This window comes from Protopterus annectens, chromosome 7.part0, assembly GCF_019279795.1.
Source record: "Protopterus annectens isolate FY-2018-M chromosome 7.part0, PAN1.0, whole genome shotgun sequence".
NCBI classification, from domain to species: domain Eukaryota; kingdom Metazoa; phylum Chordata; order Ceratodontiformes; family Protopteridae; genus Protopterus; species Protopterus annectens.
In genome coordinates, this window is record NC_056739.1 from 720510900 (window position 1) to 720528399 (window position 17500).

The window sequence follows — 17500 nt, forward strand, 5'->3', positions numbered from 1 at the left end:
CTGGTGGCCCAAGTGTAGTAAGCTTTCTCAGATTCTTCTGATTTGGTACTATCAGCTCCATTTCTCCAAATTGATACTTTAACCAGGTTTGTGACCAAAGTGTTATGCTTGCATGTTGTATGCTCCATGGGATAAATGGCGGGCAACCAAAAACCAAACTGACCACCAAAACTTTAAAGAACTGAGAAACAGCACCAAAAAAGCTATTCTAACAGATATAAAGAACTATTACTTTCAACTACAGAAAAACACCATAAAAGAACCCAAAAAATTCTGGACTAGTATTAATAATCTTCTATCCCCTGGCCAAACAATCACACCAAACCCTCAGGATTCTGACCCAGATAACCCCACACAAATAGCCAATGACTTCAACTCTTTCTTCACTAATGCCATCCAAACTCTTGCAAACCACCTTTCTCCTGACACTACTAAACTACTCTCACCTTGTTCAAAAACTACTCTTCCTCCCCTTCACCTACAACCTGTATCTACCTCCTATATCCAATCTCTACTCCAAAAACTTAAACCTACCACACCATCTGCAGACAAGCTTCCTGCAGAGTACCTGCAAATAGGAGCTAAAGCCACTGCCTATCCCATTTCCATCCTAATAAATAGATCTATAAAGGAGGGTATTGTCCCTTCTATCTGGAAAATATCCCATATCATTCCCCTTCACAAAGAGGGCAAATCTAATGACTTCTCTAACTTTCGTCCCATAGCACTATTATCACCTATAGCTAAAATCATGGAAAAATGTATCCATAAACAACTACTAAACCACCTTCTCCATAATAACCTACTTGCCAATAGTCAACATGGATTCAGACCTTCCCACAGCACCACTACTGCATTACTCTCCTTTACCAACTCCATCAACTATAACCGCAACATCAATAAACTCTCATCTTCTCTCTTCATTGACCTATCAAAAGCCTTTGATATGGTTAATCATAAACTTCTTCTGTACATACTAAAATCTCAGGCACTAGATCGCTCCTCCTTAACTTGGTTTACTTCTTATCTTGAAAATCGTCAGCAAGCAGTACTCTGGAAAAGTTCACTATCTACCCTCCTTCCTATTTCTATAGCAGTACCTCAAGGATCTATCTTAGGCCCACTTCTATTTTCTATCTTTATTAATGACCTCCAGTCAGCTATACCTAACACCACCTGCATACAATATGCAGACGATTCCACTATAATCTGTACTGCTTCTTCTCAAACAGAACTTCAACCTCTCACCCAAGAAACCTTTACCACTGTTGAAAAGTGGTTCTCTGACCGTTGTCTACTCTTTAACCCCAAAAAAAACAAATTACTACTGTTTGCACCTATCCGCAAAACTACTTCCCTAAACTTCTCTATTACTTCCACTGATAACACTCATATTACTCCTGATTCTTCTACAAAACTACTAGGTATTACTATTGACAATAATCTTAATTTTGACTGTCACATCAATAACACAATAAAAGGAGTTAAAAAGATTGGTTCCCTTTATAGAATCAAATCCTTCCTTACACCTGAAGCCCGGACCACCGTAGCCCAATCTCACCTCCTCTCTACCCTTCTATATGCTTCCCCTATTTACACAAATCTCTCTAAATGTAACCTTAAGAAACTTGCTTCATCTTACCATAATATTGCTCGATTTGCCACAGGATCCCAACTTAGAACTCACCACTGTCTGAACTTAAAACAACTAAACTGGCTTGAACTTCCTAACAAGCTTACTTATCAACAGCTCTCAATAGCTCACAATATTCTATATCAACCATCCAAAACACCAATACTCTCTAACCTCCTTACTCCCTACAACAATCTGAAACAACTACGTTCTTCAAATAAACTACTAGTTAATAGTACCAAACCCAATAATGCTGCAGGAGATTGTCTTTTTTCCAACTCAGTTGGCAAAATATGGAACAAACTTCCACTTAATATCTCATCTTTGTCCACTCTTCCACTCTTTAAAAAACAACTGAGAATCCATCTTAATAAACACTGGCTTTGCTCCTGTACCAATCCTGATTAACCTTTCTTCCTCCTTTCCTCTACCTCAATATTTCCCTCTCTATAATACATCCTGACTGATCCCCATGGACATAATATCCTTGTAGATACTACTTGTCTCATATATACTATGAGAAAAAAAAAAAAATTTATGACTATGTATTATTTTAGACTATGTTATGATATTATAAATTGCGTATTGCAATTATTTGTTTTGTTTTGATATGTGTATTTTCTGTATATTTTTTCTGCATTCCCTTTACTTGTTATAACCTTTGGAGCTTTTCTCCCCGGGCCTCCACTGAAAATGGACATATATCCAGCTGGACTAGCCCGGTCAACAAATGTAAAATAAAAATAAAAATAAAAATTCTGCACTATATGTCAAATGACATCTTTCTCCTCACTTAATCAGATGTTTTATCTCTTCCTTCCCTCTGTTCTCCATCACTGAACCTTTCAATGCTGTTCTCTTTCCTGCAGTTATGTCTATAACACGTTGAAGAATGCCAGACTCAAAAGTAATCTCTGGTGTTCCCTATTATTAATTATTTCTCATATGCCTGACCTTGCCATTCTCATGTTAACCCTCTGATGTCTACCATACAACCTCACTGCAGTCCACTCCACAGTCTTCCGCACTTACACCTGCAGTCTTCTGTACAGGAAGGAGTCAGATCCCTTGGTGAAATCTAGGTAGCCTGCATCAACTAGTACAGTCCTATCACCTTCTTCTGTACACATAAAACTGTATCACTGAATGACAGCAATTTTCAGGCTATACTCTCACATTGGACATTGCCAGGATATTGCTGTCCTCCAGGAAGGCAACTAGCATTTCTGTGCACATTCTTGTTATGACTTTTGTTAAACTACTAGGCTGCTTGTTCCCCATATTTTCATGCTCCCTAATTTGTATAAGGCTGTCACTCTTGCCATTTTGTAGTACTTGGGCACTTCTTTACTGCCCAGAGATCTACTGAAAATCCTATCTATGGAACACACAGCACAATAACCACATTCCTGGGAATATCACAAATCAGCCTATCTTTACCTTATTCTTTTGTCTTTTTCTCCCCCTGTATCATCCTTATGGAAATGCTACCCAGTGCCCCATGACTATGCCAGGTCTGCCTGGCACTGCTACTCAGTGCCCCGTGACTATGCTGGGTCTACCTGGTACTGTTACCCAGTGCACCATGACTATGCTGGGTCAACCTGCTACTCCAATCCCCTGGACTTATTCTATAATCTGCTGAAGCCAATCATGGACCCTAAGGGTGTCCTGGGGGTCTCAGCCAGCTACAATCCATTGGGGGATTTTTTGGTTATACTCCCCCTTCTTTCTTGTTGCCCATGGTTGTATCCAAGGGGCAAGAATGTAATGGGGATATTGTGGCATATCACCCCACCTCCTGAGCAGCTAATTTATGGCCACTCTGTCTTCTCTTGGACTATGCCTCCTATCATGCAATGTCCCCAGCCATCACCAGTGAGTGTCCCAGGATGCACCCACATAATCTCCCTCCCCCAGAAAGGTAATACCCATTCTTGGCTGCTGCTCTGTCAGTCACCTAAACTGTAAATTGAAACCCAGGATGGCTGGGCTATAGTTAATCACTGAAGTGGCTATCTGACTTTTTACTCTCCTTTGTAGTGGTCAACTCCATCTCTGTCCTGGAGTTTTCCAGTACTAATGTCACTTTGCCCTACCACCTTCTCAGCATAGTAGTCTTCCCTCATTTTCCATCAAATGACATTTTCCTGTCTTCCATGATCTCTCAATGTCCCATTCTTTCTCTGCTCTCTCTTATACATTTCTGGTATTTGACCACCACAGCCCTTGTTCACCTTCTTGGCCCAACCTGCTGTCTCCCCTTACCCTTATGCTTGCTTATTTGCACTGTGCTTCATCCACCATTTACCACAACTTCACTTCCACCTCTTGTATGCCCTCTTTCTGCCATTAATCACTAGCCTTACATTCTTGTGAAGCCATGTTGGTCTAATCCTCATATGCTCTTTTGGACTCTTCCACAAGTCCTTATTCGTGGCCTTGTGTATTTTATTTGCAGCCCATTTTTTTTCTCCCACAAGCTTTGCTTTCAGGCTCCTAAATCATCTTGTACCCTTTCCCCATACAGCCACGAGTTCATGGCAAAGCTAATAGCCGAAAAGGCATCAAGAAACTCAACAGTGACACATCTATATACTCAGAGTGGTTTACAATCAAATTCTGAAGGCTTGAGTACAAAAGTAGTGTGGGAAAAAGGCAGTTTTCAAAGTTGCACAATACCAAACTGAAATAACATGATGACATCATAATAACATAAAGCTTGATTCGCTATTATGAGTTCGGCATTGTGAATGGAGAGAGTGGTACAGTGAGGATCAGGGAACTTACCCTTTTCCTTACTGCAGTGCAGTCTCAGAGTTGGTATATATAATTTACAGGGGGTGTGGAGGGTGCATGGGGGCTTGCCCCCCCTGCTAAAACATAAAAGGATCTACTGACTTTCAAAACCAGAAGTCTGCTACATCAACTGTTGTCCGTTATGACGTTCAACATTTAGGCTAGATTTTGTTTTCATTTTCTGAACTTTCATTCATTGTTTTGATGGCAAATTATTTTCCCTCTGAGATTTTGATAGTAAACGACTCAGAGTATATTATTGTATATTACTGACCCCTGTTAAAGAAGAATATTTCCACATACCCCTGGAAGGAATTTACAGTCCCCTATATGACCATCATCTGAAGTTTTGAAAGTAAATAAGATGCTACTTTGATGTTTACAGAGAGTTTAATTCAAAGGCAGAGTATTCTTTGTTACAAACCTGTCATTCCTGCAGGTGTTCCAGATCTTAAGGTAAAACTGAATTTGTTGGGAACATTTTTTTCTATGATGGTGGTGAAAGAAGCTGAAAAGAGAAAGGACTTTAATGCTCAAAAGATTAAATAGAATCCAGCAGGACTCTTTAGGAAACAGTGTAGAGGGACAGGACTTTTTGGATTTTGGGTAGCTTTGATTATGTAGCCCAGAAATCTTCTTGGTCAGAATGCTTTAGAGTCTTTGAACACTATGAAGGAGGTGCTTTTTGCAATAAATTCCAAAAGGGACACTACATCCAAGGATAGGTCTAATATCAGAAGAGCAAAGAATGAGCATGGATGTAAGGGATCTTTAGGAGTTATGCCTACAGAACAGCTAAGCAAGGTAGAAGGACTTTTTAACCACAACCAAGACTTGTCGATCAAAAGAAAGATTGCTGTTAATATAGGTACCCGAGGCCCAGATAATCACATCTGTTTTGATAGGGTTGCTATCAATGTAGTAAGATGAATGGGTGACATATTTCCAAAGACATTGGTTTATTTTCTGGTGCCATTCAAAGGGGGCACAATATCTGTCAGACTGCAAGGATACGGTCAGTAGACAGCACTGCATTGCCAGGGATGGTATACATCTGTCCCCTCTAGGTTTTTGTACCAATGAAACAAAACAAACCATGGAAAATATAATGATACTACTGATCAATGCAAGAAGACGAAACAAAAACATTTCAGCAATGTTCTGTTTCGTTAAACTGAAGTTTCAGTGATCTCGTCTCAGCGATGTCATCTTCAGGTCAGTGCTGTTCCATTTATTTGAAGTAGACCCATATATATATATATATATATATATATATATATATATATATATATATATATATATATTTATATATATATAAAGATACAAGTCCCCCCAAGAATGGAGACAGGGCAAGTGTTGAAAGGTACAGGTTCATAGTATGATGAGTGGTCAGTATGAATGGGAAGTATTTGTTGGTGTAGGTCGTACAGGTGAGGTGCATGGGTACAGCCATGAGTTGGTGAGAAATTATTTGAGAGACTTAAATATATGGAGGCTAGATATAATTCTGATTGAATATGAGATAGATTTTCATAGTTTGGCTATTAAGTGTGAGCATATAGTTTGCCCCATACTTTTTTTTTTTTGCTTGTTTTGTTTATAGATTTCAAGCATGTTTTTGTCTTGAAAGCAGAGATGGTGATTTGGGAGATAGTGATGAATTACTGAGGAGACTGAAGGGCAGGTAGAGGGGCTATACAATATTTTATGAGTTAGAAGAAGTTGTTTACGGCCTAGTTGATGTGAGAGTTCTAACCAGTTGAGAGCAGGTAACACGGAGTAATAATGAGCTTTTATGTGGCAGGTTAGCTGCAGATTTCACTGTCTTATTATAGCACTGACTAAGTTGAGATTTAAGAGAGATCTGGATGTTAATCAAAGTAGGTGAGACACAGAGTAGAGAGGGTAAAAGATGAAAGTAGGCTAGTTTGATTCTACTAGAAGGAGTAAAAAAGCTTTTCACTTTGTATAGCAGACCTCGCTTTTGATGATTTTGTTTACACGGTTTTGCATGTGAAGATCATACTTATAGTTATTATATATAGTGAATCCAAGCAATTTGATAAGGGTAACTACTTCAACAGCTGTATCGTTTAGACATATAAGGTGGAGCTGCTTTTAGCATTGGCATGGGACTCAGGAAAAAAATAGTAACTGTTTAGTCTTTTTTGGAATTAAGTAAAAGTTGCTTTTGATGTAGCCACAGTTCGACTGAGTTAAAAGCATTTTTTGTCATGGATTGCACTTGTAGTAGGTAGTAAGACGAGCAGGTGAGAGTTTAATCATCTGCAAAGTGAGTAAGGCAAGCTTGCTGAGAGGAGATACATAGGTTATTGATGAAAATGTTAAAGAGCAGTGAACCTAGAATATAGCCTTGAGGAATACTTGTTTTAAATAGGAGAAAAGGACAGCAAGAAGAGAGCCATTTATCAGACTGATATCTTTCAGACGGGTAGTTAGAGAACCATAGAAGAGTGGGGTTTGGAAAGGCCCAGAGAGGGCATTTGAGTCAGACATTTCTCATGTGACATTGTGTCAAAGGCTATTGAGAGATATAAAAAAAACAGAAGAGGGAAACTTTCCTTGGTCTCTAGCCTTATTAATGGTGTTGGAAAAGTTGAGGAGAGCTGCAGTTATCCTATGACCTGGTCATGAACCATGCTGAGTTGCAGTTAGGAGATCATTTTGTAAGTGGTACTGAAGGACTTGTTTATAAATACACTTTTCCACAATGTTAGAAAGGGCGATAGGATGGCAACTGCCCAAAAGTTAGAGATTTATGATGAATTACCTCCTTTATTGAGGGGAATAATTACATTTTTTTTTTTCCAAAAGGCAGGGGTATGAGAATATTGAATAGATTTATTGATGAGAATTGAGTCTGGGTATGCAACAGAGTCTGCAGTAAGCTTAAGGTACTCATCAGAGAGATTGTCAGCAGAAGGAGGACAGAGTTTTAGGAGCCGTGGTGGTGCAGCGGTAGCGTTGTCACCTCACAGCAAGAGGTTCTCCTGTTCGATTCTCAGCTGGAGCGCCTTCTGTGTGGCGTCTGCATATCCTCCCCACAGTCGAGTGGCATTCAAAAGACATGCGTGAATGGGCGTGCCTTCGTTGAAGGTTGGGCGTCGAGCTGGTACCTCTGCACCGTGAAAAATCTACTGCCACTCATTAGCAGACCGGAATTCCGCTGTGGTGACCCCTAACTGGGAAAAGTTGAAAGAAGAAGTAGCTGTCTAACATATGATGTGGAGACAGGTTGGAGATTAAAGGCAGGGATGTCAGGGCTATTAGAGTTTAGTGGTTAATTAAATGGTTGGAGAGAGCTGGAGGAAAGAGAGACTAGGATGGCAGTGAAGAAAGTGTTAAATTTGGTATCAATTTTTGAGGGAGAAAAGTCCTCACAGGAGTTTGTTGAGGGAGGAGAGTCATTTTGAAGAATTTTCTAAATTGATTTCCAGAGGACTAGAATTTCAGAATCTTTTATATGAGGTTTTAGCCATATTTCTGTAATGTCTGTAATATCTGGTGAGTATTGAAACCATGCTTGTATGTCGGTAATTTTGTTCAGCAACACAGACATCCTGGAAACCCAGTAAGAGTACCCACTTGGGGTAACAACATATTTGACCTTGTACTCAGTAATATGGAAAAACTATCCTCCAACCCATGTGTACCATCCTTACTCATCAGGTCTGAGCACAAAGCCATCACCTTCTAAATAAACTTAAATCATGATTCCTCCAGTACCCTGGTACTTTTAGAAACTCTTGCAGGCAATCTTCTTGCTTCTGAGTATACCCTAGCAAGTTTTAAGTTCTGCTGTCTATGCAGAAATGTACACTGCTAACATACTCCAGCATGTATACAATTACACTGAAGCAATTCTACCCAACAAAAGCAAGTGTAGGGCAAACCCAAAAAACAATGTGCTATGTTAGAACTGCAGCATCAAAAAGCATTATAACAAAAGGAGGAAACATCTGGTCAAAATAGGAAGAACAACATTCAACAGATTAGGAGATGCATTAAATAAGCAATTAGGAATCAAGTTAATACTACAAATGCCACATTTGAGAACATAAACAGCCACCAGGCTAAGGGCAACCACAAGGCCTTACTCTGCTATATCCGCAATCTGAAGGGCAATATGCAGCAGTGCGCTGAGCTGAATCTGAATTGCACCACCTACACTGAAGCTAAGAATATAGCTAACCTGATAAATTCAGCTCAAACTTCACACCTCTTTCACCCAAGAGTAACTTCTCAGAAATACCAGAAACCTATACAACCCTAACGATTACACAGGACCAAGTCCTAATGGCACTGTCAAAGGCCAAATATACAGCACCTATGGGGCCTGACAACATCCTATTGTGCTTCTTGTATAGCACAAAACAAGATATTTTTATGTCGCTAACAACACTGTTCAACCTCAGCCTCCAAATGCTTTGTACTAAGTGAATGGAGAATGCTAACAGTCATACCCTTATAGAACAGATGACCATCCACCAAACCAAGTAATTATTGACCCGTCAGTCAAGTCATGGAACAACTTATTATGGAATTAGACAAGACATGTGAAACCTCCGTATATTGAACCATCCCAGTTTGGTTTTGTCAAAGGCAAGTCATGCCTACTCAGATTAGTGGATTTTTAAAAAAAAAGTCACCAAAGCTGTGAACAAATGGAAGTCAGTATATGCTGCCTACCTAGACCTGGCCAAAGCTTTTGACATAATGCCTCACTCAGGCATTGTTGATAAGCTTGATAAATTAGGATTAAACCCTTACATCACCCACTAGGTTGCAAACTATCTCACTGATATGACACAGATAGTCAAGATAGATGAATTCACCTCCTCAAAAAGACACGTCACTACTTTGGTCCCCCAGAGCTGTGTGCTGCAGACAGTCCTATTTAGCCTTTATTTTTCAGTAGTCCAAGCAAATGTCAAGGGTCTTTAGTTGACCAAATTTGTGGACAACTGCAATTTGGGCACAGTCACTGAATCCCCCAAAGATTCAGCAATCCTCCAGAAGGCTTTATCCCAAACTTATAAGTGGTGTCAGAGTCATGGACTAAAATTAAATAACAAGAAGTGCATTATTATGTCCTTTGGAAAATCAACTGCCATGGGAACTATCACATTGACAATACACCCCTAAGAGTAGAACTAGTAGTTAGGGTATTTGGAATATATGTAGACAGTGATCTAACATTTGGCCAATATGTGACTACTGTTGCTAAAAAGTCCTTCTATACTGCGCAGCTTATAAGTAAGGGGATAGCATCTATGTCCAGAGCGGTCACTGTCTTACTTTATTCCACCCTTACCAAGCCCATCATTAAATAGAATGCCCACTTTTGTATGCAGCAACTCAGAAAACCACAGAGGTTCCTTACAAAAAACATACTGGGCCTAGAGCACATGACCTACACGAACCACATCAAAGTCAAAGCCCTGTCAATATACTCAGTCTCATACAGGCTACTAAGAGGTGACCCATGCCTGGCTAACACTTCTGATCCAGTTTTAATAGATGTACTGCACATAAGTAAGTTAAACAGTACCTGAAACACCCGGTCCAGGGACATCAACCTCTTCTGCAACTTCTGTAGAATGGTGTAGAAGGACAGGCACATAGGCCATGGGATACTACTATTCTGGAACAGACTTCCCATCCATGTAAAAACAAACCTCAACTTAGGTCAATAAATGGAAATAAGAAATTTATCCCAGACTGACTCTTGTTGTGTCTTTCGGCTTTTCCTGGTTAGGGGCAGCCACAGCGGAACTCCGGTCCGCTAATGATTGGCAGTAGATTTTTACGTGCTGGCTTGCAGGTCCTAACACACAACCTTTAATGAAGGAACGCCCATTCACGCATGTCACCACACAGAAGATGCTCTAACTGAGAATCGAATGGGCAACGTCTAACTGTGAGGCAACAACGCTACCGCAGCACCACCACCATTCTCTTAAAAACAGGCAGTGTCTAATTTAGGAGAGAGTAGTGGTGCAGCAGTATCATTGTCACCTCACAACAAGAAGTTATCCAGTTCGATTCTCAGCTGGGGTGTCTTCTGTGTGGAGGGTGCATGTCCACCCTGCATTCATGTGGGTTTTCTCTGGATACTCTAGTTTCCTCCCACGTTACAAAGACATGCGTCTGGATCATTTCTCCATTGCCTCCTCTGAAAATTGGCTTTGTTCCAAGTTGGACTTTCCTGGTAAATAAATGTTAAATAAATAGTTGCCCTACCCACAATACGATTCCTATTACACTGTAGCTGAAACAGGTTGATAAGTACTTAATACAATTATGGTAAGGGTAGTTAATTACTTATAAGGCAAAATAGCTAGGCAAAAATTAGCTAACTGCTACGCTTGAAATGTTTGCCAGAGACAATAACCTAGTATTCTCCTATGAATCTATGAAAATGTCTTTCCAGGCTTGATAGTTGCTGCTGAAGCACCTACCAAGGGGAGAAAACGCTGAGAGAAGAAAGGAGCCACTTTTGAGATTTTAAGTATTTTCTTCTGATTTTTTTATTACAATTTCTGCTTTGCCGCCTACTTTTCGGCATTTACCGGCTTGCTAAAGTTGATATCTGTATTATAAACAGTATTTATAACACATCTAGAGCCTGTTTACTGCATTTCCTGTGTTGCACTTAATTTAAAATCTTTTTTTTCTTAAAATTGCATTTTACCTGACTCTGGCCTAGCAGTCAAGTGTGGGGTCATTTATTGCACTGTTCTGACTATTTTGCTACTTGTGTATCTCTGCTACCTTTAAAACAAAAAAAAACAAAAAAAAATCTTGCTTTTTTCCCACTTTGTGAAATTTAAAAGTTCAGTTACAGATTTGCTGTTCTGAACTGTTTGTAAGTTTCTTGGAGGCCAGTGCTTGCTTGGGCTAAAGGGAAGTCTCTGTGTTCATCAGTGGCAGTGATTAACACTGAACAGCCTGCCTGCCCCTGTAGGAGTGGTTGCTACCTAGAAACATTTTGGGCTAATTCCCAGCTCTTTCAAGTTCCCTGCCTTAAAACCCGCTTTTGCGCGATTTTGCACAGAGCGCAGCATCGGGCAGCGCCACTTGAACAGGTTTAAACTATTCCCGGCTTCATTAAGTCTGCTTTTCACTTTTTCCCTTAGCACTGTTCTAAATCTCAAAGTAAGCACTATATTTTCATTCTAAAGCCATGCACTTGATCTTATAAGTAATCTTATAAGTAAACACTAACTAAAGCACTACACCCTCTTATACTCCTTATAAGTACTTGGCTACATATTAGTCCTTTCTGATCAGTCAAATAACTGTTCCTTATACTGTTCTGGCATGTCCAGTAGTCAGTTTCGGGTTTACTCTCCAGTCCAGCTGATGAATCTGGGTATCTTGAGGCAATGTTACAACTGCCTTATGTACACAGACTACCCTCTCCTCCTCTAATCAAACTCAAATATATGTGAGAGATACAACTATATAGCCAAACTGGAGGCTGAGCTCTCTCAACCCAGCACAGGCACAGTCAGTCAGGAGGAGAAGGTAACCACACACACCACTATTCCAGTCTCACATAGACCTATCACATCAGCAGACCAAACAAATAAACACACAAAAACATACTGGGAGGCTATAAATAAAAATCTGCCAAAGCAGCAGAGACCTCCAAAGCAGACATCCAAGCAACCTCTACCCCGCAACAATACCCACACAGCCCTTAAGGCTAAACAACACACCTAACACACTTGTAATAGGGGACTCTATTGTCAGACACACTGACGTCCATCTCACCAGACTGAACAAGGAGAAGGTCACTGTAAGCTGCCTGTCGGATGTCAGGATCCACCACATAACACAAGCACTCAGGTCACTCCAAAGCAAGTACAAATATGACTTTGTCATAGTCCATGCTGGTGTGAATGACCTGAGATGTACCTCCCTGGACTACATGAAAAGAGACATAGAGGAGCTCTCTGATCATGTAGCCCAGACTGGTATGACCCTGACCTTGACTAGCATCTTGCCCTCACCAAGAATGATGCCACAGTATAAAGACAAAATCATCAATTTTAGCAATTGGCTAAAGTATTGGTGTTATTCTAAGGGGATTCAGTGTCTGTCAGCCTGGCATGACATGCTTGACAAGCCATGTTGCTTCGCTAGGGATGGCTTGCACTTGTCACCCCTGGGCTTTCGAATACTGGCTAAGGCTCTTGCCACCCCCATAGTGCCTTTTTTAGGCAAGGCTCAAAAGACAAACCCACCAACATAGACAACATAAGGAAAAAAAACTAAGGGTAATGCTGCTCAATGCCAGAAGTCTAAACCTCAAGATGCACGCATTTGAGGCTCTCCTCAGTATGGAGAATATCGATATCTGTGCAGTGACAGAGACCTGTTTCAAGGCCCCAGAGAGCACCCCAGCACTACCAGATTATACCTCATACCATGCTTTTGGGCCCCAAAACTCGGACCGAACCACAAAAGGAGAGGGAGTATCCATATTCATCAAAGATACCCATACCTCCAGGTTAGTGGCACTACACGAAGCATCGGAGACCATCCATGTACAGTTAACAGTGGGCAAAACTGCCTTTCAGTTTGTAGCCTGCTACAGACCACCCTCCCAAACTCAGGAACCCCACTCGGCCTTCCTGAGAACACTGGAGAATATGAAGGTCTCTCCAAACACATTTATATTGGGTGACGTCAACTACCCAAACATAGACTGGGAAAACTACTCAAGCGCCAACACCCTTGCCCAACGGTTCCTAGAATTTATAAACTCAAATGCTATGGAACAACTGGTCACCACTCCCACAAGAGGGGATAACATATTGGACCTGGTCATCACCAACATGGGAACTCTATGTTCCACTCCAGAGCTATGTCCCTCATTGGTAAGATCAGACCATAAATTAATCTCACTGGACATCCATATCCCATCCCCACCACCAGCCAAGGAAATCATGGTGAAAAATTTCTCAAAAGCAAATTTCACACTTCTCAAAACCGAGGTGGAATCCTTCAAAGCCACCGGGCCAGTGGAAAATACTGCCCAAACAGCAGAATCCTTTACAAATGCATTCTATGGACACCTACAGGCATGCATGGATCATGCCATCCCAAATAAAACCAAGACTCACTCCTCCAAAGGCAGGAGACCAGTCTGGTGGACCCCAGCCATAAATAAGCTATACAACAGAAGGAGGAAGCTACTACATGATAGAGCAAAATCCCTAAAAGGGAAGGCATCTCTGATCAGTACTAGCAAGAAACTACGATCCCTCATAAAATTATCTAAGGCCAGCTTCGAAAGAAAAATTGCACAAGACACTAAAGATAATCGCAAGGCCTTCTTTAGTTATGTCAGGAATCTGGGGGGCAACTCCCAGATATGCTCTGAGTTAGTACAAAATGACAAAAAATACACTGATCCCACAGACATTGCCAACATCCTGGCAGACAGGTTCAGTGCAAACCCCTCCCTTCCCCCCCAAAAGACCAAATGTCTATCCCAACAGAATGTAGCCTCCATGACATCACAAATGCATAGGTGAGAGCTGCCCTCTCCAAAACAAAAAACACAGCATCAATGGGACCAGACGGTATCCCGGGCTGCGTCTTACATGAGCTCCAAGAAGAACTAAACCCTCACATAAAGTCACTGTTCAATCTCAGCCTTGCTACAGGATATGTACCCAAAAAATGGCGTACAGCAACAGTGGTCCCGCTCCACAAAGGTGGCACAACGGATCCAGGAAACTATCGCCCTATAAGCCTGACTAGTCTGGTCTGCAAAGCTATGGAGCGTATAATCATGTAACTCATAAACAAGGACATTGGTAACCTCCAGACACTGGATCCCACCCAATTCGGCTTTGTTAAGGGCAGATCTTGCCTCTTGAACCTGGTCGACTTCTTTGAAACAGTTACCAAGGCCATAGATGAAGGGAAGGTAGTCCACACGGCCTACCTGGACCTTGCAAAAGCCTTTGACACAATACCCCACTCGGGCATCATAAATAAGCTCACCAGCTTAAATATCAACCCCTATGTTACAAGATGGGTTGCAAACTGGCTCAGAGATAGAACCCACATGGTCAGTATTGCAGGTGCCTTGTCAGACTCCAAACCAGTTACAAGCGGTGTCCCACAAGGCTCAGTCCTGGGACCTCTCTTGTTCGGTATATACTTCTCTGAGGTACAGGCTAATACAGGAGGACTATGGCTGACCAAGTTCGCAGATGACTGCAAGCTGGGCACCATAATCGACTCTCCAGCTGATGCAAGCATCCTCCAAAAAGGGTCTCACAGAGACAGATAACTGGTGCCAGAGCCATGGCCTTAAGCTAAATGCCAAAAAGTGCATAGTCATCCCCTTCAGGAAAAACAAAGTGCCCACAAATTACCACATAGGTGGTAATCCATTAAGTACGGAAGAAGTAATTAGGGATTTGGGGACTCAAGTAAATAGAAACCTCTCTTTTGACAATCACGTTGCCAGAGTGGTTAGAAAGACCTTCTATATAGCCCACCTTATCACGAAAGGGTTCACATCTAGAACAAGAGAGGTCATTGTGCCCCTCTACTCATCACTCATCAGGCCCATAATTGAATACAATGCCCCATTTGGGATGTACCTTACCCGACACCTGCAGCAACTGGAGAGGCCCCAAAAGTACCTCACCAAGAGGATCAAGGGACTCAAATAGATGCCCTATGCAGTTCGGCTAAAGAAACTCCAGCTCTACTCAGTTGCTTACCGCCTACTCAGAGGTGAGCTATGCCTGATGTATAAAGCCATGTCCAACCCAGAATTAATGGACAGGAAATCCAAATCCCTTAGAGCTACACACTCCAGGGACTTAAACCTCAGCACAGAAATAAATAGGACATGTTGGAGGGACAGATTCATATCCCAGAGGCTGCCCTCTCTCTGGAACAGAATCCCAGTCCATGTTAGGCAGAGCCCCTCACTGACCCTCTTCAAGAGAAATCTTGACGAGTGGATGGGAGATCTTAAGTTCACCCATGGGATCTCTTCTGTGTCCCTGCTAGACAGGGGCACAGTAAACTAAACTTAAAAGGGCTATCTTCTGTGACCTATTCTACAGAGGCACAGTAAACCGATCTAAAAGGGTGGCGAAAGCCAAACACACTCTGGCTAGGCTTGTAAATGCCCCAGGGCAGATAGCCTAGTATGAACCTATGAACCTATGAACATATTCTGAATTTTTTGGGCATTTAAGTAGAACTTACCACTGATAAATATGGAATTGGTCATGTCCAGGTTCTGCTAGAGTACCTAGGGTTCCAATGGGACTTAACAATTGCATTCAATTTACATTCCTCATTTAGTTAGCCACAGTCCCATGACAACTGTATTCTCTTGTAAGAAGTAGATGCAGAACAACAGTGGCCCCAGGACAGAATCCTATGGATGCGTGCTGGTGACAATCCTTGGGCTTGACAGGTAATCACCACCTTAATACTGTGGGTCTGTGAGATAGCCACTTGAGATTTCAGTGGGTTACATATGTGCTTACATTAAGTTGGGAAGTTTTATCTATGCTACCACTGTGTGGAATGGTGTCCAAGATCGTGACAAGTTTAATGAATGTAGTTTGGACTATGAAGTCAACTGAACCTTTTGAATTAACTGACATGGTTTAGTAGACACAGCCTATGTTTTTTTTTCAAATCTTTTTTGGTTTGGGTCTAGGGTTTGTAAGCCATCTATGCCATTGTTTATCAGCCTGGCAAGTGTGTGCTCCATAACCTTACAGATGATATTTACTAGTCTACTTTGTCTATAGTTTTCGTGGTCCATCATGCATACCTCTACGGCTCTTCTTCACATTTTATGATGGGAGACTTGCACTGAAGAGGATAAGAATGGGTTTGGCTCACTGGTGCTCGGAACATTCTAGCAGACAACTGAGGATATTATCAGGCCCCATACAGCTAGGACTTTAGGTTTGAGATAGTAGAACTACAACTTGTTTCAAAACAAGCATGAGTGGAACAGAATGGTTGGTAGTAGAGGAACATCTGGATGGGATACTGGCATAAAATTAACTCAAAATGTGCTATGATGATATTAGTAATAATTCCAGAAACAGAGTGAAAGGCTCAATGTAGTATTGGGCATCATTTCTAATTAATGCCTTGTGGTTATCTTTACAGTCGGTGATGACCATGAATTCTTACCTGGCCTTGTGGTCCATGATAGTGTTCTTGAGGGTTTACCTAAGTTTGTTTGTTTTTTGTTTTTTTTGTTTTTTTGTTTTTTTTTAATATTGCGAGAGTTATAATCTGTTATAGAGAACTTAAAGTGTCTTTGTTTTATTGTAAAGCTTGTCTATATCACCATACAGGCTTATTTAAGACTTTACCATTATTATTATACTGGATGGGAAAATACACCTTGATACAGGTCTTCATAATGGGATACAATTCAGAGGAGTAAACAATAGCATCTGGTTTTGGATTGTTTGGAGAACAACAACACTCATAATTATTAAGTTATGTAAATAGGAGGGGATTTGTTCTGGTGTAATCACATAATACTACGGTTTTAAGTAGAGTCAAAGTGTGTGAGTGAGTGTACGTGCGTGTGTGTGTGTGTGTGTGTGTGTGTGTGTGTGTGTGTGTGTGTGTGTGTGTGTGTGTGTGTGTGTTTGTGTGCGAGCTAGCAACACTAGGAGTCATAAAGGAAGGGGGAAAGTTGGTAAACACAGGATCAGATCATTCTCACTTCTGGTAGAGGGGAGACAATTTTATCATAGGAATTAGCATTAATAAAGCATGAGTCTTTGAGTGTGTTTATTCTAGTTGTACAGTTATGCCATTTTATAGTGAAGTAGTGAAAAGTTATGCATAATAAGTTTATTCAGTCTAATAGAGAGCTTTTCAATAAAAGGTTTATAACCAGAATGTTCAGAGAAAAACATAAAAAGGGACTTACAGTTGACAGTGATATGGTAATCTATTTTACTGAGAGTTGTATGAATAACTACATAATCCAATATGGCATTTTGCATGGTTTGTTGTGAA